The following is a 24,179-nucleotide window of genomic DNA, read 5'->3' on the forward strand; positions in this document are numbered from 1 at the left end:
TAACCCACCTAGCTGCCCCTCCATTGTCATTGCATTAAACACCTTCTATGTAGTAGATACCTGAAGTACAAATACAAACTAAAATAATCTGCCTTCAAGAAGCTGACATTTTATTGGGAGAACCAAAATGGATACCAATAAACCAAATACATATAGAAAATCATTTTACGGGTGGTAAAACTAGCTATGGAGAGCAAGGAGTATTAGGATAGCAGTTTCACAGGAGCACAAACATTGAAGGAAACAAGATTCTAAAAGACAAAAGTAAGGAGGGGAGTGAGTTCAGTCCAGGCAGGGTTTGAAATAGAATGTCATGTAAATGAAAAATGAAGTTGGCCAATTTTTCTGGAAGGAAAGGTTTGTGAAGCAGAATAATGTGCAATGAACCTGTGGATAGGCTAAAGGCATGTTATGAAGGGCTTTAAAAAACAGGGAGAGAGAATAAAAGAGGAGAAATAAAAGGGGGAGGGAGAGTCAAACAGAGGAACTAGTATTTTATCCTAGAAGCAAGAGGGAGCCACAGAAGTTTTTGTATGGAGTGGGAAGATGAACAGACCAGTGCTTTAAGAATGTCAGTCTGGGAGCGGTGTGAAGGATTCATTGGAGAAGGGAGACACTGGAGGGAAGGAAGAAGGTGGCCAGTCCAGGAGGCTCCTATTTGCAATAGGAGGCTATTGCAAAATTCTAGTAGGAGTTCAAGGAATATATGTTGGTTGGGTAAATGACTTTTCTTGGTTACCTTACAGAGAATTAAGGCAATTGCTTTGGATTTCTTGGAGAATTAGATTTGAATAAACAGCTTCACATCTAGTAGGCATTTCCTAAGTTTATTGACTATGTACAAGCAGCTTTGTATACAGAGATGCTCTCAAAGGGCTTACAGTCAAAGTGTATGTACAAATGACTATGGTAAAATACATAGGAGAAGATTTTCAGAGAGAAGAGGGAAGACAGGACATTTAGAACTGGCCCTTGAAAGAGAACAATTTCTAAAGGGATAGTTGTGTTAGTTTCAAAGGAAAAAGAGTTGAGTTCCATCAACTTGCTTATAGGAACATGGATGTTATTTTATTATTAAGTTGCTCTGTTACCTTGCTTTGAGATGTGTGCATTCTTATACATACATACATGATTAAATGCATATCCCCCAGATAAAATGTAAGCTCCTTGAGGGCAGCGCCTCTTTCAATTTTTGTCTTTATATCTTCAGCTGTACTGCTTATAAATGCTATTTGATTGTAAAACCTTAAGTCATTTATGGAATCTTTTTTTTTAAGCCCTTGCCTTCCATCTTACAATCAATACTGTGTTCTGTTTCTAAGGGAGAAGAGCAGTAAAGATTAGGCAATGGGGATTACATGATTTGACCAGGGTCACTCAGCTAGGAAGTATCTGCAGTCAAATTTGAATTCAGGATCTCCAAAATGGTCTTTTTTAAAGAACAAAATCTTGCTTGAAATTTAACTTTTATATCTGGCAACTAGCCATTCTTGAGGCTTCTCCCTTCCCATTAAGAAGCTCCCATACTTGATCTTGAACATATGCTTATAGAGCCTGGTGGAAATATTAGAGAACCCTCCTCCTATTATTGTCCTGACTTGCTTCCCCTTCTATAGAGAACTTTTAAAGACTTCGAATTTTATTTGAACACTTTGCGTTGAGTGATCAGGGCAAACACCTTATAGCTATGCATTAAAGCTTTCAAACCCTGGAAATAAATCAGGCCACATGTGTGTTTGCTCAGCTCCACCAACACAGATGCGGTGCGTGCTTTCTACCCTGCAAAGAGGATGATGTCATTTCAGCTATGTGAAAAATGACTTAAAATGTGGTTTGGTTTCAGTTGAGCTGTCAAGTTTCATTTCATTTAGATTTTAATATGTGGACTTCACATTTTTAACATGCATCAGCAGTTATTTATAAGTATTCCATTATAACTAAGGCTTTTCTAGAGACCTTGGAGAAAAGGAGAGAAGTAAGACATTTGTTATTTAACATGAATTTATGGTCTTTATAATGACTCTCTTGATAATTTGAGTTTGAGTGAAAAGTTTTAAGGCAGATGAAAGGATTTTAACATATGATAGGTCTCCTGATAGTTCCTCTAGACCAGTATCCCTCTGTTTCCAGTAGAATGTCTTAGCTTTTATTGTTTTACCTTTTTGTGAATTAATTAAATGAGCTCAATAAAAATTGGAATTAAAAGATTTGCCTGCATATTTGAGGGTTTGTTTGAGACCCAGAGCTTGCTGGGTGTTGGCATATCCTTTCTTACATGAGCATATATATATTCTGTTGCTTCAGGGGGATTAGTATGAACTAGAGTTGGTTAACACGGCTTGATGAGATGTTGGCTCATACTATTTCAATAGCTATTAGTTTTCTCTCACTTTGGGGGAATGCTTTGATCACTTGGGAAAACTGCCACTATGAACCAAATTATGGGAAGGAAAATATTCATCATTCTGGAATTCCCCTCTTTACCCACTCTAATTTTATTTTTCATTTAAAAGTACTGATGTAAACGGATTCTAGAAATGGTATCCCATGGAAAAGTGAAAAGAACTAAATCCTTTTAATTATTTTTAAAGAACTAAACAAGCAGATGTGTGGCTACAACCATAAACCAACTTGAAGAATGGAGTTTCAAAATTTACCCCATGCCAGGCTTTTGCCTGAATGATGGTGGTGTTCATTTTGAGCAGTACTGTGCCCTAACCAAAATCAAAAATCTTCCTCCTTTCTCCAACTAGAGTCAGGATCTCAGCCTAAGTGGTCGGTCAGTTGGGTAAAGAGCACGAGTCTGTCCTTTTCTTCCAGGAGATGCCCTGACAGGGCTTCAGACTAAAGCACTCACTGGCCTCTGCATACCAGGTGATGTCTTAGGTTCCTTCCAACCATTGTGAAGGTTTGGTCCTATTTGGAGTCTTTAGAAAGGATGCTGAAGATAACTACTGTGGAACGGGTCTGCATTGGTTTGAATCTAAGCCATGCTTTTGTTCTAAATCTAGTTTGTTCAGGACCTGGTGGGCAACCTGTAATTATGCTTTCAGGAAGAGACTAATGGGCAGCTGGGTGGCTCAGTGGACTGAGTGCCAGAACTAGTTGGGAGGACCTGAGTTCAAATCTGGCCTCAAACATTTCCTAGTTATACAAGCCTGGGAAAGTCACTTTAACCTCAGTTGCCTAGTCCTTGCCACTCTTCTGCCATTGACAATACTTAGTATTGATTTCTCAGACAGAATGTGTGGGTTTAAAAAAGAGATTAACAAAGGAAACAACAAATGAAAATAATAAAAGTAAAATAAGTGGTGGTGATAAAATATTTTAATTGAAAGAAGGGTTTTTTCCTTTTTTTTTAAATAACCATATCTCAGTGAATATCTTCCTATACTCATTTTCTTTGGGGGCAGCAAGACTTGCAGGGCTCAAGTGATTAGAGAAAAAGATAATGATAACATATAATTCAGTGCCAATCTGTGTGGTGCAGATTAAAAATAATTTAATTTAGCTCAAAGATCCAATGCTGGAAGGAATTTTAGAGGTCTTTTAGTCCAATCCCGTCAATCTACAGATGAAGAACTGAGCTTTTTGAGGATAAGAACTTTTTAGTCTTTTCATCCATAGCACCTAACATAGTGCCTGGAACACAGTAGGTGCTTAATAAATGCTTTCTGAGTTGAGTATTTTAGAGATAAAAGAACTTAGATATATAATAACTTGAACCATAGATAGAAGCAATGAATGCTTTCTAAATGGCCATATTGTTTTAGGTAGGCATTTGGGTGGTTCAGTGGATAGAGGTCTGGACAGGGAATCTAGAAGACTTGAATTCAAATCTTGCCTCAGACACATTATTTATGTGTCCCTGGGCAAGTCATTTGACCTCCTGTCTTCCTCAGTTCCTCATCTGTAAAATAGGAATAATAGCAGCACTGGAGCATCTAGGTGGCTCAGGAGATAGAGCACTAGGACTAGAAATGGAGGGTCCTGGGTTTAAATGTGGCCTTACACACTTCCTAACTGTGTGACCTGGACAAGTCACTTATTCCCAGTTGTCTAGCCTTTACTGTTCTTTTGCCTTGGACTTTCTCTCTCTCTATTCTAAGATAAAAGATATGGGTTTAAAAATAAATAAATGCTAGCACATAACTCAGAAGGTTTTTTGGGGGGGATCAAATGAGCTAACATATCTAAATAACTTAGAAAACCTTAAAGCACAATGCTAGTTATTATTATTAATATAGTTATTTAAGTGCAGAATTTCTTTGCTAGATTTGTGTGTTTGAAAGATATAAAATATACATAATGAATTGCCCTCCACCCAGCCCTGCTCCTTCCTAACAGAGCTCGTTACTCACCTGCTCAAAAACTTTCAGGGCTTCCCTGTTGCCTCTAGACTAAAAATAAAGATTTCTAAGGCTGGTGTTGAGACCTTTCACTATGGAGCTCCAATGTGCCCTACCACCTTTATATCATATTCCTCCCACTTCTCTACTCTACATTCCAATTCAGTAGCCAATAGACCACTAGCTATTGGCTCAACTCCCAAATCAACCTGCTATATCCTGCCCCTTTATTTAGCTTATTTCCTGCTTCCCCAATGCCTGAAGCACTCTCCTTCCTTATCTTCATGGAATCCTTTGTGGTGGTGTTTGTTCAGTTTATATTTCAATTATCTCCACTCTTCATTACCCCATTTGGGGTTTTCTTGGCAGAGATACTGGAGTGGTTTGACAATTTTCCTTCTCTGGTTCATTTTATAGATGAGGAAACTGAGTCAAAGAGAGTTAAATGACTTGCCCAGGGTCACCCAGTTAGTAGTAAGTGTCTGAGGCCAGATTTGAACTCAGGAAGGTGAGTCTTCCTGATTCTCAGCTGGTCCACTGTACTATGGAATCCTTTGACTGTGTCATGGCTCATTTCAGATGCCACCTTTCTCATGTCACTTACCTGACCAGCCTTGGCCAACAGTTTTTCCTCCTTGTTGAAATATTTCAGGAGTACTTAATTTTTTCTTCACTGTGATCACTCCTTACTTTGTAGAGTGCTTATATTTGTGCATCTCCTATTTTCCTTGGAGGCAGGAACTGTTAACTTTCTTTTTGCCTTATATGTATGGGCAGTTCTCCCATTAGGTAAATTTGCATTATGATGTCCTTGGTGGTTGGGCTGCCATTGCAGCATATAAAGCTGGAGGGGTGGCGGAATGGATGGCTGTGGAAGGGCCTTGTTTATGTTAAATGGGAACCAGTTATATAGATATTTGATAAACGTTTAATTAAATTGAAATACATTTTAGAAGGGAGGGGGCTGTGAAACACACATACCTACAGTACGAATCAATACAAAATCTAGCATTTTAAGAAAAAAATTTAAGAAAATTAAATGTAAACATTTAAGAAAGATGCAGGGGACATCTAGGTATCTTAGTGGATTGAGAGCCAGCCCAGAGACAGGAAGTCCTCTGCATAGTTCTGCATAGTTCCTCACTGGGACTGATGAAATCTGGTCTCAGACACTTCCCAGTGACCCTGGGCAAGTCACTTAACTCCTATTTCCTGGCCCATATCATTTTTCTGCCTTGAAATTAACACACAGTGTTGATTCCATGAAGGAAGGAAGGAAAGAAGAAAGGAAGAAAGTAAGGAAAAAAGGAAAGAAAGAAGGAAAAAGGAAAGAAAGAAGGAAAGAAAAAAGAAGGAAAAAAGAAAAGAAGGAAGAAAGAAAGAAGGAAGAGAAAAGAAAGAAGGAAGAAAGGTAGATGGATGGATGGATGGATGGATGGATTGATGGATGGATGGATGCAAACAGTGTATTAGAAGTTGGGTTGGAAGGAGGAGGGGAGGTCATGGTTTGGAGTTAATAACCAGGCCTATCCAATGAGATTGATAAAATGAAACTGAAAGAAAAATAAAAAGCAGAAAAAGACTCCTCATGTTGCCATCTGTTTCCAACTAGATTTCATGCCATTTCTGAAGCCTGTTCCACTAGGATCCAGGAAAAGAAGCTAGTATAGAAGTTCCACTTGACTGCTAAGTAGCCCTGTGACTTTTGGCAGGACACTTAACTTTCCCTAGGTTTGTTTCATCATCTTTGAGATGGGGACAAACCAGCCTTCATCCATCCCTCCTATTGGATTTGTTTGGAGGACAAAAGAAAGCAAGAGAGTAGTTTGCTTCAATGAAAAGGGGTCTCCCAGAATACCTGGCATCACTATTAGGCCTTGTAGTTTGGTGGAGCATTTCATTCAGACACTAACACCAAGTGGTGACAGCCACATTTGAAAGTCATTAATAAGAGGAAAACTGCCAACTGCACCTTCAATGTTGAAAAAGCCTCTTTGGCTCAGCATTCGTTAGCCATTTGTGCCTAGCATGGTTTGTCCACAGCTCCTATTTTAAGACTTGTTTGGATTGAGAAAGAACATTCTTTTTAAAAAATATATTTTTAAGGGTTAACACCAAGGTTTGGCAATAGTATGAAATACTTTATTTCTATTTTAAATAGTCCTCATTATAGGAAGCTCCTATAAATTATCATTGTTTTTTTTTCCTGACCAGACCTGTGATTTCATCCTTCCCAGTGAGGAACTATGCAGATACCTGCTCTGCAATTAATGCTGTTAATGACGATGGTGATGATAACAATAGCTAACACTTTAAGGTTTTAAAAGTTGAAAAAATTGTAAATATCTTGTTTTATCCTCACAACAGTCCTAGGAAATAGATGCTTTTATTATCCCTGTTTTACAGATGTGGAGACTGAGGCAACTAGAAGCTAAATGACTTGTCCAGGGTCATACAACTAGTAAGGGTCTGAGGCAGTATTTATACTCAGATCTGTACTTGGAGTTAACAAAGTCCAAACTCAAATCTTGCACTCTACTCACAGTGCCCTCTAACTGCTTCATTATAGTTTTGGAAAGTAGCCTGAAGTGTTGAGTAACTTGTTCAGGATGATAAGGCAGAGCCTAGGCTCAAAGGAGGAAGCTTGCTGGTAGATATTTAACAACCAGATCTGGCAGGGAGGGGGAGTCTGTATGCTGGAGACACTTCTATGTTTAACCTGCTTTACTAACTCCATCACCTGCTTACGTCTAGGGCATCAATCAACAAAATAATAAATCAAGTTCTGATTTATGGTATTTGCTAATTTCTGAGGTGTAAATGCTCACACTGATCATTTAACCTTCAATTCTAGTCCAAGCTGGCTGCAGCACAGCCCTGGCTTAGATTCCCATCTTCCTGAATCTGAAGCCAACTCTTTACCTTCTATAATAGGCTGCCTCTCCATATTTTAACACAACATTGTTTTATTTACTGAGAATAAACAGGTTTGGGTACAATAAAAAAGTCCCTAGGCTTTATCAGTTACAGGGGACTTTGAAGACCATCACATTCATTTTAGAGACACAGACCTAGGGAGGGAAAGGGAATAGCCACAATCATTCAGATAAGGGAAGAACTATGAAAATAAACCTGACTTTCTGATACCTCCTTTGGTCATCTTTTCACTATCTTAGCTCTTGACCAAACAAAGCTTTGCTACTTGAAACTCTCAGGTAACCAGCAAAGTTTGCTAGCATGTGAAATTATTGGAATGAGGCAATTGATGACATTAAAAGATAATAACGGAGATGTAGTCAAAAGTAGAATTTCTCTGTAGTACCCCCCACCAAAGTCATCCCAGCCTCTCTATCTTTTTTAGAGTTCTTCAATAGTTCTTTGAAGGCAGAGACTATTTTTGCTTCAGAAATTAAATCCCTAGCATTTAGCACAACACTCAGCACATAGTAATTGCTTAATAAATATTTTTCATTCACTCATTCATTCATGACTTTGATGGACCTGAGATCTCCTTATACAGATTCTTTTTTTTTCTAACTTGGAAAGTTTTGTTTAATTAATTAATTTAGAGTATTTTCCCATGGTTACAAGATTCATGTTCTTTCCCTGCCCTTCCCCCACTCCCTCCCATAGCCAACATTCAATTCCATTGGGTTTTACATGTGTCATTGATCAAGACCTATTTCCATATTATTAATATTTGCACTAGAGTGATCCTTTAGAGTCTCAATCCCCAATCATATTCCCATCAACATATGTGGTCAAGCAGTTGTTTTTCTTCTGTGTTTCTGCACCCACAGTTCTTTCTCTGGATGTGGACAGGATTCTTTCTCATAAATTCCTCAGAATTGTCCTGGATCATTGCATTGCTGCTAGTAGAGAAGTCCATTACATTCAATTGTACCACAGTATATCAGTCTCTGTGTACAATGTTCTCCTGCTTCTGCTCCTCTCACTCTGCATCACTTCCTGGAGGTCGTTCAAGTTCACATGGAATTCCTCCAGTTTATTACTCCTTTGAGCACAATAGTATTCCATCAGGAACATACACCACAATTTGTTTAGCCATTCCCCAATCAGAGGACATCCCCTCATTTTCCAATTCTTTGCCACAACAAAGAGTGTAACTATGAATATTCTTGTACAAGTCTTTTTCCTTATTATCTCTTTGGACTACAAGCCCAGCAGTGCTATGGCTGGATCAGTCTTTTAGCACCCTTTGGGCATAGTTCCAAATTGCCTTCCAGAATGGTTGGGTCAATTCACAACTCCACCAGCAATGCATTAATGTCCCCACTTTGTCACATCCCCTCCAGCATTCATTACTTTCCTTTGCTGTCATGTTAGCCAATCTGCTAGGTGTGAGGTGGTACCTCAGAGTTGTGTTGATTTGCATTTCTCTGATTATAAGAGATTCAGAACACTTTTTCATGTGCTTATTAATAGTTCTGATTTCTTTATCTGAAAATTACCTATTCATGTCCCTTGTCCATTTATCAGTTGGAGAATGGCTTGATTTTTTGTATGATTTAACTCATAAATTTGAGTAATTAGACCTTTTTCAGAGGTTTTTGTTATAAAGATATTTTCCCAATTTCTTGCTTCCCTTCTAATTTTGATTGCATTGGTTTTGTTTGTACAAAACCTTTTAAATTTTTATGTAATCAAAATTATTTATTTTACATTTTGTGATTTTTTTTTCTAACTCTTGCTTGGTCTTAAAATCTTTCCTTACCCAAAGATCTGACAAGTATACTATTCTGTGTTCACCTAATTTACTTAAAGCTTCCTTCTTTATATTCAAGTCATTCACCCATTCTGAGTTTATCTTGGTTGATATTGATTCTTCCACAAGAGATACAGTCTGAAACCTTAAACTTTTTTTTTTTGCTTATCTGGTCTGGTTCTTTTTTTTTTTAACCTTTACCTTAGGTCATTATCAGTTTTTTAAGCCTACAAGGACTAGGCAATCAAGATGATAAATGACTTGCCCAGGGTCACACAGTGGTCTGATTCTTATCTATGTCCTACTGAATTCCTTTACCAGAGGCCTACCTAATGTACTCAGAGTGGTGCTCTAGGTCTCCCCTATTTACTGTGTTTTATAATAATCAGTAGAGATTTTTTTTTAATTAAATTCTTCATAATACAAGCCTGAGCTCCTCAGAAAACTGAGCTAACAGAAAGCATTGAAAAGAGCACCAGAAAGAGACCAGATAAATAAAGGCTACACCTCAGGGTAGTTTTCTCGATCTAATCTTTATTAAAACTTAATGGTGGAGAAGGGAGGGGCAGCTAAGTGCCAGACCTGGTAATGAGAAATACTGAATTCAAATTTAACCTCAAACATTTCCTAGCTATGTGACCCTGGGTAAGTCAAACTCCAGTTGCCTAGCCTTTACCACTCTTCTACCTTGTAACCAATACTTAGTATCAATTCTAAGACAGAAGGTAAGAGTTTAAAAAAAAAAAACTCAATGAGGGGGCAGCCTAGGTAGCCTGGAAGATAGAGCACCAGCCTCGAGTCAGGAGGACCTGGATTCAAATTTGGTTTAGCTATGTGACCCCCAGCAAGTTACTTAACCACAATTGCCTAGCCCTTACCTCTCTTCTGCCTTGTATCATCTAAGAGAGATGGTAAAGGAGTTTTAAAAAAATACATTAAATCAATGAGAACTGAACAAATTATTGCGGAATACTAGGAAAATGCCATCTATAAGTATCACGAGTATGAATGAAAAGAATAAGAAACAATAACAATTAATTGCTGTAAAACAATAATGATGAAGCTTGACCTCAAGATTTATGAGGGGGTACTTCCTTCCATTTTAGATGTGGTAGAATACAGGACTAGAATAATGTCAGACTTTGTCCATGTGCTGGTTTAATTTTTTTTTTTCATTCCTTGTTATTAAAGGATTGCTTGGGCAATGGGGGGAAAGGAAACATTGGGACAAAGAGGCAGTTTAAAAAAATAGGTACCCATGAAACTTTGTTTTTTACAAAAAAAGTCATTGAGTGACTTTTACAGAAAATCTTGTGATTTGCCTCCTCTATGTGCAATGTTCACTGGTTTCCTAACTTCAGCACTGATTTGGTGAAAAGCTACTCTGAAGATTTACTGCTTCTGAGTGCATTTGAGAAAGCTCTGTACTCTCAGGGGAAATTGCTTACTTGGCACAGTTGGAGAGAAGCTTGCTGTAAGCCTATGAAAATGTCTGCCCTCATTATGAAATTGCTTTTGTGCTCTAAGTCCAATTGTCTTATCTGTTGTATTTAGTGAGCACTGTTTGAGCTTTGTAGTAACACCACTAGAAGGGCAAAGACAACTTTATTAGCATTTTCTGGGATTTGAGTTTTTTATGCCTGTTTGCAATCCTGTGAAGCATGCTTAATTTCTTTTTGGCTGATGTTTTAACTGTATGCAGAGCAGACAATGTGAAATGGTGCTGGGCAATGGCAAGGCACTGGGTTTTTCATCAGGCGACTTAAGTTTGAATCTTGGTTTTTATTTTTGTGAACCTGGTGAAAGTACTTCCTGTCTAAATAGGAAGCACCTATCTAAACTTCATTTGTAAAATGATTGGGATGATTATAGTTGCAATGTGTAAAAATTAAAATTTAATCTCAAATAACAAAAAATATTATTTTAAGGGACTTATTAAATGATCATTAGAAATCAAAGAATAAAGAGGATACAAAATAAAAGCCACTTGCCCGTAGCTGATTAACCATTTTAAAAATCCCCACCTTACCACCATTACCACTGGCTACAAGCCAAAAAAAAAAAAAAGAAGGCGTGGGAGGAGTTACTGACAGTTAAATGCCAATAATGTGATCTCGCCAAGTGAAGACTCAGGAGAGATTATAGGGAATTTGGGGAAATACTAAGGACTTCTGGGGAATGAAGTCAAAGGTCCAAAATCTCCATTTACACAAATGCCTACCTGTTGTAGGATGTTATAAAGATCAGATGTGATTGTATATGTAACGGAGCTATTTATATTGTTTAATACAAAAAGAGAAAACAAATAAAGGTACATAGAAAGGATGAAGCATAAGAACAAGGAGATAGGAAGAAACAAAATTGAATTCTCAAACCTTTGGGAAGATTCATTGGATTATCATTTGCTATCTGGGTGACTTCACATTCCTCATCTGTAAAATATTTTTTACTTTCTGAGTCACAGGGTTGTTGTGAGAATTAAATGAGCTAACTGGTACTTTCTGAACATTAAAATGATAGATGTTGTTGTCAAGTTGTGTCTGACTCTTCATGACCCTGTGGACCATAGCATGTGAATGCTGTCTATGGAATTTTCTTGGCCAAGATACTAGTTTACCATTTCCTTTTTTCAATACATTTAGAAAAATAGAGTTTAAGTGATTTATTCAGGGTCACAAAGCTGGTGTCTATGGCTAGATTTGTCTTCCTGACTCCAGGTACAGGTGCAACCTAACTGCCTGAAATCAGAAGGCTTGGATTCTATTCCCAAGTTGACCAGTCTTTTAACCTGTGCACCAGTATCTACAAACCAAGAAGATCTCTAAGATTTATTCAAACCATAAAATAATGTGACTTTAAAAAAAAGAAAAAGAAAAACCAGGATATCATTATAAATGTGAAATGTGTTTTTGTCAGAAAACAAAAGCAAAAAAAATCAGCAGAAAATTTCAACCAGGTCAGTGTGAGAACCTTAATTATTATCTATTACACCATAATGTTCCTCACCTTTCCTCTTGCTTTTTATGACTACCCTGGGGAAAATGATGGACTTCCCTGATCTTTTATTTTCCAAATAATTTCTTAAATTCTGTTAATTTAGAGGCAGCAGATATTCCCATTAGATTTTCAAGGGGGGGGGGGGAAATTTGTTAGTAGCAAGAGCCAAGTGATTCATGCCAAATTACCATGCCATTGTGATTTGCCATTGAAGTGAAAGTAAGGCTTGTCAACAGGCTGATAGTGGGTAGTCCTGCTTCCTTTTAACCTTGAAATTCATGAGTTTGCATTTGGATGGCTTTATCATTCCTAAATCTTCATTAGTTAAGCATTAAATCTACTCCTAAGTTTTGACACTACTCTCTAGAAAATGAGCGGGAGTTGTTACATAGCATATTTATAAGTAGATTACTTGTAAAAATTACTTCAAATACTACATTAGACTTTGTAATACCTAATCGTGAAGGGAGGTAGTATAGAGAGATCACTGGTTTTGGAGTCAGAGGATCTGGGTTCCAGTAAGAGGCTCTGTAACCTTCACTCCCCTGGTGAAAAAATTAAATGTGATGGACTCTAAGGTGACTTATAGCTCTATAAGACCTATAGACTCTGAAGTACCCATAGAGCTCTAAATCTTATTTGTGCTATAATATACCTTAGACTGTGAGGCAGTATAATGTAGTAAAGGACCATCCTTGAAACCAGCAAAACTTGGGTTCAAACCCTACTGACTTTGTGAATTGGGGTAAGTCACTTAAACTCTACTTCCCTGGACAACTCTCTTAAGAACATAAATTTCAGAGAAGGCACAGACCTGTATGAGTAACTAGGTGGCATGGTGGACAGAGTGGATAAAGACTCATCTGCCTGAGTTCAAATTTGGCCCCAGAAACTTACTAGTTGTGTCTCCCTGGTCAAGTCACTTAACCCTGTTTGTCTCAGGAAAATGAGTTGGAAAAAGAGATGGTAAAACACTCCAGCAACTTTGTAAAGAAAATCCCAAATGGGGAAATGGGGTCAGGAACAGTCTAACATGACTGACTGAAACAACTGAATAACAACAAAAACTCCTTTCAGTGTAAAGTGTTCACTATTCAGTTTGTCATTTAAAGCCCTTTATAGTCTGGTCTCAGCCCCCCTTTCTGAACTTATTTCACATTACTCCCCTCTATTTGTTATTTCCTAAAACTGGCATTCCATCTCTTGCTTTCCATTCTTGTCTGCCTGCCAGGAATGCAAAAGACCTCTTTAACCACTTTTAAAACCTTTGACTTCCTTCTTCTTGGCCCAGTTCTAACACCATCTCCAGTGGGAAGCCTTTCCTGATCCACTTTGTAATCATCTTTTTCCCTTCTCAGGTTATTTTATATTAACTTATTTGGGTACATGCAACCTCTCTCCCTCTGGAAAACATATACTCTTTAAGTACGGGTACTATTTTCTGTTATGGCCAGAACCTAGCACAGTGCCTTCTTGAACATATTAATAGACACTTGTTAATCGAGTCACAAAATCTATTCTTTCTGCTTGAGTCCCTACCTGCTCAGGCTGTATCTTTTAGGAGTATACCAGCAGTGTTGACATTTTTCTTCTTCCCTCCTCATCTATACATTTCTCCCAGAAGTAGCTTCATCCTAAAGCGTACTCTGTAACTTCCAGGCATTAGGAAGGAAAAAGTAGCCACTCATACAAGGGCCTTTTTTGACTGAGCCTATCTGTTCCTTAAGAAGGTGATGAGGTCTGTCTTGTACTCTGAGAGATATTACCGGCTGCTGTCAATTGGTCATGTCCCATTCGACCATAATTCAGATCCAGCACACATTGAATGCCCCACCTTTCACTTACTGAGAGACGTGAGAAAGAGATATGACTTAAAATGAGCTTTACTAATTAGGGAGCTGTTCTTTAAATATACTGTTCCCTATTGAAAAGCCTCAGAAATAGTTCTGTTCTATGAAACTGGTTCACATTCCCATTGTTCTTTTTAATTTAATGCGGAAGCCTTGTTGCCACCATATGTATTCATCTTGAGACCATTATTAATAAGGACAGGCTCTCTTTCCAGCCAGATGGCATAGTTCAGCCTCATACCTACCAGAATCTAGGTGTGGTTGCTTATAGAGGTCTGAAGTTGTGGTAAACCCTACTTGACTTAACATTTATACAATCTATCATGTCATTTAACAAATATCTTGTTATGTCCAAGACATAAGTAGCCTCAGAATTTGATCATATTTTTCTGTTGTCCTCATAGTTTTCTTTGTGTCCCCAGCTCTGGTTTATGGGGTGTTCAGGAAGGACTAGCACCTCTAGTATGGGGGATTGCCAACAGTTTTTAGGGCTGATCATCCTCCTTTAGGGTCCACCTACCACTGTTCAACTCTCACCTGTGGCTCCAAGAATGTGTAGCAAGTGCAGTGTCCATGCCCAGTAAAATCACCTTGGTAGTTGAGGGTAACCAATGGAACTCAAACCCATGAATGAATTAGGGGGATGCCTACTCCAAACATGTGAACACTTCCCCCAGCCTACTAGGTAGATGAGAACAGTTTGTTTCAGTGAACATGAAGATGGCGGAAACAAATATGCCATGGTCACTGACTACATTCCAGCTCATCCCTAGTCATCCTAACTTTCATTTTGCCACTGGACTTTGATGACTCTAGAAGAGAATGTGAGGCTGACACTGTGAAACTTTGCCTTATTTAAATCCATTTCACACACACACATCAAGATAATACCTCATAGTGTCATTGGTCCTCTTCAAAAATGAAGGACAGACAACGTCTAGTACATAGCAAGTGTAATTGATAAATGCTTCTGGATCCCTTGTATAATTCTCTGAGGTTTTTCTCAGAATCCCTCTGTACCATCCATCTCTTTTGTTTTTCTTCATTATAATAAGAGTATTCTCATTATGTCAGTAAAGCAAGGGAACAGAAGACTCTCCATCTGTAAGTATAATCAAAGAGTTGCCCAAGTTCAGAGAAGTTCTAAGTGACTTGCTTATAATCACAATGCTAGTAAATGTCAGAAAATGTGATTTGAATCCTTGCCTACCTGACTTTAAGTCTGGCATTCTAGTCACCACACTAGACTGTTTTTCTTTGATTCTTGTAAATATTTGCTTCATTGTTGAAGGAAGAATTTGTTCAAGAACTCTGTCACCCTTTCTTCTTGGAAATGCTTTGCTTCCTTTTCCCTTGGTTCATTATCTTCTTTTGTGAGGAGGGTAGTTAATAAGTTAATCATCAAAAAAACATAAACATTCAAACACACAAAGAATAAAAAAAGGATTGTGTATGAAACTGTGGCTTTTTTTAGATAGTTTATTTTTTAAGAGACATTGTTAATTTAATAAGTTAGTAACAAAATTGTGCAGTTTGTTTGTCTTCTGAAGTTTTTCTTCTCCCTCCCTTTTTCCCTTCCTCCCTCCTGTCCTTCCTTCCTTCTTTCCTTCCTTCCTTCCTTCTTTTTCTTTTCCCTCCTTCTCTTCTTCCCTCCTCTCCTTCCTTCCATCTCTTCTCAGTTATACTCCCAATAGAGACTTCCCTTTTAACAACTATATATCAAGCAAAATACACGAATATACATACACCCTATTATCCGTCTTTAAGTGACTATGATCAACAGTTCATTATCTTCTAATGATTTGCAGTCAAAAGACTTGACAATGTGGAGAAGGAGAGGATACTGAAAACTAGAAAAGGGAAATGACTTGTCCAAGGTCATATAGCTAGTTAGTGGCCAGGAATTTTTCCTTCCTTTTTTTCTGGCTGTTGCTGAGCACTCCAGCATCAAATGTAGTTCTTTATTTGGCTAATAATAATGACATTTAGCTATTTCAGCTTGAGATAATTGCCTAACCTGAGTAAGTCTTGGTTTCTTCATCATTAAATGAAAGGGGCTGGGGGGGGGGGTGCAGACTAAATGTCATCCAAGACTCCTTCTAGTTCTAAATCCTTTCATCTCAAGACTTTAAAAATGCTGTCCTCATAATAATTTTACGAGACGAGTAGTCTTAACAATTATTATCTCTGTTTTACAGATTTGTCCCCAAGGTTACAAAGCTAGTAGGATCCAAAATTGAAACTCAGTTCCCTGGACTCTAAGATTAGTGTTCATCCTTTCTAATCATTCATTGCTCTGTTAATGTTGTAATTTTGAAAGTAATGCATATGTGATCATTTCCTGGACCAAAGTTCTATAAGGATCAGTGTGCACTCAGGCTGCCTATAGGCTTCTCATTAATCCATAGAACATGTAAAGCTAATTTGGGGATAGAATAAGCATACATGGCAAATATATATACACATGTGTATGTACACATACACATGTGTACAAAACCCTTACTTTCTGCCTTAGAAAGAAATGAAAATTCTTTTGTTTTTAAACCTGTACCTTCAATCTTAGAATCGATACTAAGTATTGGTTTCAAGGCAGAAGAAAGTTAAGAGCTAGGCAATTGGGGTTAAGTGACTTGCCCAAGGGCACACTGCTAGAAAGTGTCTGAGATCAAATTTGAACCCAGGATCTCCTGTCTTCAGGCTAGGCTCTCTTTTCATTGAGCCACTTCTCTGCCTTTTTGATGTAATCTTATTTATTGATTGATTCCTTTCTTTCTAGGCAGTTTGGTGGTATAGTGCAAAGAGTTGGAGCTAGGAAAACCCAAACTCTCTCTACTGTGCTGTCATATGCCTCAAAGGCTGAGAAAAAAAATTATTTTTTTGAGGCACATTTTCCTTACATGGAACCTGAATTTGCTTCCCTTCTACTTTACCCTTTGCTCCTCCTTGAGCTCTTTGGAGTCAAGGAGAGCCCATGTAATCCTTCTTCTACAGAATGGCCCTTCAAATACTTGCTCAGAGATCATGTGCCCCTTAAGTGTTCTCCTCATACAAAGGGTCCTCCTTCCACTGAAGGCTGAATGGTTTTTAGTCTTCTCTCCATCCTGGTCACCCATCTCAAAATGGGAACTTTCTGAAACGTACGTCTGAAATACACCTCAGAACACAACACAGGGGATTTCTATTCTGGAATTCCAGGCCTCTCTTAGCAACACTGATCACATTAACTTTTTTGTCTGCCTTTTTAGGGACTGAGTCATTGAGCTTACAGCTTGGCAACATTCCCAGATGTCTTTCATGGCAACAGTTGGGTAGCCATATCTTCCTCATTTTTACCTGAATGTTTGAAATACAGGTGACTTTTAGGCTCCCTTAAGAAGACTTTTGGGAGTTGTTGACATCACCATTTGATTTTTATAGTGGGAGTTCAATAAAGCCATAGATCATTTGGGTTTTGTGATAAATTACTTTGAATGAGTATTATTCTCCAATGGGTTCCACTTGGCTTCACAATGCATGTGAAAATAGACTGTTGCAATTTATACAAGTCAAAGCTTGGGAACAAAATGACAAGTTTGGAACAGTGAGTTTTGTAAATCTTACCGTCATTACTTTTAGAAACTTAGCTATTGTTGACATTCTAATATTCAGAGAGAAAAAAATAAATAAGAGTCAGCCTTTGAAGGTTCTCAGTTTTTATTTTTATAGTGGTATTCCCCAGCATCTAAGACAGTGCCTGGCACATAGAAGGTGATGAATAAATGCTTATTGTGTGATCCTTTGATGGAAATTACTTTGATTTAGTTTACCAGAAATGAGAAAGTAAGTTCCTATGGCATACTGATTTAATAGAAAGGCTGTATGTTATTATTCCTTTACAATTTTAAATACAATATAAAACACAAACAAATGCAAGTATCCCTTCCATATTGTAGCAGTTAGGGGTGTGGGGCCTCCCCACCTCTCCTCCTCTCCCACCTTGATCTGGAAAATCTGAATAAAAATTTTTTAGCTCTTCCTTCATACCAGAGAAGTCTGATTTTTTTTCATGGAGTGTTTACAGTGCCATGTATTGTAAAATTTGAGTTAAGTATTTGATCAGAGGTTATATGTGGGTCCGTGTTAATAGTTTTAGCCTTTGTGTGACATCTGTTGGTTTTCACATTCCTTTTGCTAAATTTTAACTTTTTTACCTATTTTTTTACTTTAAAAAAGAAATTGTGCCTATTTATGGTATTAAAAGGTAAAATATGTTTATTATATAATACTATATATGTATATATTTATGCCTTTCTGAGTTTCTAAACTTTTCCCCATGTCATCTGGTGGCCTTCATATGTTGTCTGCTATAAAAAAATAATCGACCTATTACTAGATTTATAAGCATTTATTATTCAAGAGAGAAAAGATTAATTTTTATTCATAAAATGTCTGTGACATCTGCAAAACTCCCCAAGATGCCCATCAACTAGAGAGTCACCAAACAAATTGGTGGTGAAATAATATTGTGCTATAAGAAATGATAAGCAAGAAAAAACTAGAAAGATTTGCAGGAACAGATACAGAGGGAAATAAGCAGAACTAGGAGAATATTTTACACAACAGCAATGTTGTTTGATGATTATCTGTGAAAACTTAGCTACTCTCAGCAATTCAATGATCTGAGACAATCCTGAAGGACTGATGACAGGGAATGCTATTCACCTCCAGAGAAAACTGTTGGAAGTATCTTTCACATCAGTATATTTATGGTTTTATTTTGGGGTTTGGGGTATATATGAGTTTGCTCTTACAACAATGACCAATATGGAAGTGTGTTTTACATGACAACAAACATAAAATTACCACCCCCACCCCGTTCCTATTTAATTTCTTATGCCAACCCCCAATGTATCAAAACCACCGTGGGGAAAGTCACGATGTAGAAAGGATACCTGTATTTTACAACCACTTCCTAATAAGGAAAAGTACAGATTTCATCAATGAAATATAAAATAAATTGGTATGATTCTTTGATCCTAGAGCATAGAATTTTAGAGCTGGAAGGGACATTACAGATCTACAAGAAACCTCAATGTCCATCTAGCCCAAACATCTCATTTTACCAATGAAGAAACTCAGAGGTTAGATTCATCCGGGTTTACCCAAGTAGTGAGATGGAACAGGGCTTGGACCTAGCTCTTCTGAGAGCTTAAATATTAAATCTTAGATCTTAAATCCAGAAATTTTCCCTTACATGGTACTATGTCTTTGCTCTTTAGTTGTTATCTAGACTGAGGTTTGAAGTATGCTTTGGATGAATCAAAACTGATATATTAAACTCTCAATGTCGATCAGATTGTTAGCATCTGAAGGTACAAACTCAGTATATCACTAGCGTCAAAGGTTGTTCCAAACACCCTAATGTGATATCTTGTGATATTATGAAGGATATAGTCCTAGTCTAGAGAGTGATACCCTTACTATATCTTGCTCTGATCAGAGACACCACATCTCAGATATTGGAAACTCTTTGAAAAGTACTTGAAGTTGGGCAGCTAGGTAGCACAGTGGATAGAGCGTCAGGCTTGGAGTCAGGAGGATGTGTATTCAGATTTGACACCAGACACCTCCTAGCTAGATGAATCTGGGCAAGGTATATAACTTCAATTGCCTAGCTCTTGCCACTCTTCTGTCCTAGAATCAGTATTAAGGCAAAGGGTCAGGGTTTTTTAAAAAAGGAAAACGAATAGTACTTGAAGTCTCAGCTTTGGTTATGCCAGATAGGCAGGGAGTTATGTTAGCCTGTTGTGAAGAATCCCTTTGAGAACTGGCCTTATTTAATTCGGGGCACTGTGTTTTAGAAAGAACTTTGGCCAATTTTAGAGCATATAGAGAGCAAACAGACTGATGAAAGGACTTGAGGTTACATTTTATGAAGGTAGGTTGAAATAAATGGGTATGTTTAGCCTGGAGGGAATATGATAGCTGTTCTCAAATATTTGAGAAAGAAGGATTAGATGGAGGACTTGGGGAAGGACTGAGTGGAGGGGGGGGAAGGGGGGGTGGAAGGAGACTTGGGCCCTAGAAGATAGAATTAGAAACAATAGATGGAACATATATTGAAGTAGATTTAATCTAGATATAAGGAAAATTTTTCTGATAGTTGGAGATGCTCAGAGGTGAAATAGACTACCTTGATATAGTCAAGCATTGCTTCTTGGTCCAGTGCAAGTGTTCTCCAAGTATACTTCTCTTTGACCTTTCAACAGGATTCATTTAATCCATCTGTTTTGTTTTTGTTTTGTTTTGTTTTGATAAACCCTTACTTTCTACCTACTAAAGCTCTAAGGCAGAAGGGCAAAGGCTGGGAAATGGAGTTAAGTAACTTGCCCAGGGTCACATAGTTGTCTGAGGCCATATGTGCACCCAAGGTCTGCCAACTCCAGGCCTGGTCATGTATTCACTGTGTCACCTAGATGTCCCTAGTCCAGCTGTTTTTAACCTTTTTCTATATCATAGACTTTGGCAGTCTGGTCAAACTTGTCAACTCTTTTCAGAATAATGTCTTTAAATGAATAAAAACAATACATGGCATTACAAAGGAATCGAGTTGTGTCAAAGTGTAGTTATCAGAACATTAAAACAAACAAGTTTACGGATCCCAGATTAGGAGACACTGATCTAGTCCAACTTTCTTTTATGACAGCTGAGAAAATTTAGACCCAAAGGTGTAAAACCTGACTCATTCAAGGTCACCCAGGGAATGATTTAATATCAAAGCCAGGACTTTGTCAAATAGGTGGCAGTAAAACTGACAGAGAGTGGAGTGGAAAAAGCCCCTAGGGTGAGACAAATCCATAGCAATATTTCATTTGAGAAACATATGATTGTGGAGTCCTTCTTATAAACAATCCTGTTCTCTTTTACCCTATAGTCTCCCTTTTGTCCTAGCCTCTGGTTTTTTACTGAAATTGTGTGACACAAAGAACAGTGGCCTAGAAATCAACCCTCACCCTACTTCTACCACTGAGTCATTGTGTCACCTTTGGTCATTTTCAATTTTATGATTCTCAGTTTCCTTTTGGGTATGTTGGCTGACATTAATATCTACAAATTGTTGTCAGATTTGTCAGAGAAAGCTCAATTTCTTTATTTAAAAGAAAACAAAACACTTTTATTTTCTGTCTTAGTAACAACTCTAAGACAAAAAGGCAAAGGCCAGGCAAGTAGGGTTAACTGCCTTGCCCAGAGTCACATAGTTAGAAAGTGTCTGAGACCAGTTTTGAACCCATATCCTCCTGACTCCAAATCTGTCACTCTTTCCACTGACACCTAGCTTCCTCTGAAGGCTCAAACTCAAAGAGTAAATTATTATTCCTCAAGAAGGCAAAAAGTCTCCTAGGAAGTATCTCAGGGATCTCGGTTTAGCTTTCTGCTACTAAACATTTTCTTTTTCTTTTTCTTTTTAATGCTATCTTAGATAAAAGAATAGATAGCATGCTCACCAAATTTACTAATATAAAGCTGGACAGGATAGCTAAAGCTGGATCCAAAAGGATCCCAACAGGCTGGAGCACTAGGAAGATGATAAAATTTATGAGGGATATATGTTAGGTTTTACATTTAGGTATAAAAAAATCAGTATCACAAGGAAAAGAATTATAGCTAGCCAACAGTTGTTCCAAAAAGGATCTGGTAGGTGGAATTGCTTGTCGACTCTGGGAGGGGGGGAGGGAAGAGGGGAGGGAAAGAAAATAAATCATGGAAACTTGGGAAAATAGCCTTAATCTTAAAAATAAATAAATAAATAATTTTTAAAGGATCTGGTGGGGCTTAGGGGACTACAAGCTTCAAGAATGAGCAGGTAGCTAAGAAGGCTCTTGGTGCAGGTGATGGTCCCTATACTTTGCCCTCATCAGGCTTCATCTAGAGCATTATCTTCTGCTCTGGATACCACCAGTTAAACAAGAACAAGGAATAGCTGGGGAATAGGCAGAGAAAAGCAGCCAGAATGGTGAACTACATCAGCTGAAAGTATCGGGCATATTTAACCTGGAGAAAATTAGACTGGAGTGGGAAGCATGATAGCTGGATTCAGATGCAGGATAGCCTAAAAGTCTTGGTCTAATTGTAAGCTGTTTAAAATTTCTGGGACACTCTGTATTTAAAGATCTGTCCCATGGAAAAACAATTAGACTGGTCATCTTTTTTTTTTTTTAATCCTTATCTTCCATTGTAGAATTAATTCTGTGTATTGGTTCCAAGGCAGAAGAGAAGTAAGGGCTAGGCAATGGGGGTGAAGTGACTTGCCCAGGGTCACACAGCTGGGAAGTGTCTGAGGCCAGATTTGAACTTGGGACCTCCCATCTCTAGGCCTGGCTCTCAATCCACTGAGCTACCCAGCTGCCCCCTGGTTGTTCGTCTTAAGATCTGTCCCTAGTATAAGAGAGCAATCAGACCAGACCAGCTTTTTAAGAAGTTACAGCTCTTGAATACAGCTCAGTGAGGAAGCTGGCAAGCAACTTAGGTGGCCTAGTGCTTAAAGTACTGAGTGTAGAGTCAGGAAGATCTGAGGTCAAAACCAGCCTTAGATTCTTACTAGGTCTGTGACCCTGGGCAGTTTATGGCCTAGCTTCTGTTTGCTTCATCTTGTAAAATTAGCTTAAAAAGGAAATAGCAAATCATTCCAGTGTCTTACCCAGAAAACATCAAATAGGGCCAGGAGAAATCGACATAACTGAATGACTGAACAATAACATGGGTCAGAGTTAAAAAGTATATGTGATGATAACGGGGCTTACTTGTCAGAGGCATGGAAGAGAGGCAGAGGACTTGGATGGTTACTCTTGAAGGAGTCAGCTGGGCTGGCCTCAGTGAAATGCCTCATTGGGGTTCCAGGAAGTCCATCTTTATACTAGGCAGGTGATTGGTATTTAAAGACACGGATATGGGCAGGTAACTTGAACTAAAGAAATCCTGTTAATTTACAGGTTGACATTTTTCACCTGGCCTTGGCTTGGGTAGGCTTGAGGAAATGGCTTTTGGTTTGGCCATTTCTAAAGGAGAGAGACCCTTGGGGGGAGGGGGGTCAGAGTGGCACTAGGATCTTTCTCTAGGGCAGCTTTGGTGAACATTTTTTGAGTTTGAGTGCCCAGAGGGCAGATTCAAGCTGTCTGTGAGTCCCACATTATAGGAGAGAGCTGAGGGGAGAAAGTGCTTGTTTTGAGAGGCTGGACAGAGGGGCAGAGAATGCAAAAAAAATATCCTCATGTGCTGGGAAGAGGGGAAACAGAGAAGCTCCCCGAGTGCCAGCCCTGCAAGCATGCCATGTCGTCACCAAGGCTGCTTTAGGAGTTTCTTCTTTCTTTGTCTTAAGGCACTGGCTGCAGTTGGCAAAAAAGAACAAATTTTTACAGCTATTACACTGTCCAAAAGTAGAATGTGTGCTTTAGGAGAGGTAGTGAGCTTCTTCTCCTTGGCTATATTTAAGCAGACTCTGACTGATCACTCATCAGGTATGTGTGCATGTGTGTATGAGACAGAGAGACAGAGACACAGAGAGAGACAGAGACAGAGAGAGAGAGAGAGAGAGAGAGAGGGAGAGAGAGAGAGAGGGAGGGAGAGGCAGAGGGAGAGTAGTTTAAATTTGTTTGTTACATTAAAACACCCAGTTAACTTCCTTCCTCCTTCCCCAATTAGAGAAGGCATCATTTGACAAAAAGATGTATGTATATATAAAACTATGTCTGTCTTATTTCTATTTATCCATTCCTTGTCTGGAGGTAGACATACACAAATGATGTTGCAAACAATATTTCTCTTGCTATATATAATGTTCTCTTGGTTCTGCTCATTTCACTCTTCATAATTTCATGTAAGTTTTTCCGTGAATAGTGGGAATTCCTTTGTTGTTATGGACTCTTCTAATTGCCCGCTGTGATTTAGCATTTTCTTTAATTTATTTTCTAGATCTGCAATATTATAATTCTAGTCATTTTGATGGAATTAAAAATTTGACTTTCTTGAGGATATTCCAATCAACAAACCAAATACAGAGTTTATCTAAAAGTTTTAGTATAGTTGTTGTTGTTTTAACTATTAAAGCTCAAAATTGCACTAAGACTTTTGGTACACCATGTATTTATTAAGTGCTCACTATTTGCCCAGATTGTACCAAGGATTTGTAGGTGATAAGAACAATGAAAACTTTGTGGCCTCTGCTAGTCCATCCCTGGACTCCAGGGACATGAGCATTCTCTGAACACTTCGTGGGTTCTT

The 24,179-nt window shown here is 38.2% G+C and overlaps 1 protein-coding gene and 1 long non-coding RNA gene across 3 annotated transcripts in view; one reads left to right on the top strand and one right to left on the bottom strand.

The window, feature by feature from the left end:
* Positions 1–24,179, top strand: part of ARHGAP20 (Rho GTPase activating protein 20) — a 160,896-nt gene that overhangs the window by 44,125 nt on the left and 92,592 nt on the right. The window lies entirely within an intron of this gene.
* On the bottom strand, positions 14,777–22,788 carry LOC103096505 (uncharacterized). The gene is made up of 3 exons (XR_001630126.2): positions 22,703–22,788; positions 15,133–15,290; positions 14,777–15,024 (listed from the first exon to the last, which is right to left on the bottom strand). It is a non-coding gene; the product is annotated as an uncharacterized LOC103096505 (long non-coding RNA).

The sequence above is a fragment of the Monodelphis domestica genome, chromosome 4 (genome assembly GCF_027887165.1).
Source record: "Monodelphis domestica isolate mMonDom1 chromosome 4, mMonDom1.pri, whole genome shotgun sequence".
Taxonomy (NCBI): Eukaryota; Metazoa; Chordata; class Mammalia; order Didelphimorphia; family Didelphidae; genus Monodelphis; species Monodelphis domestica.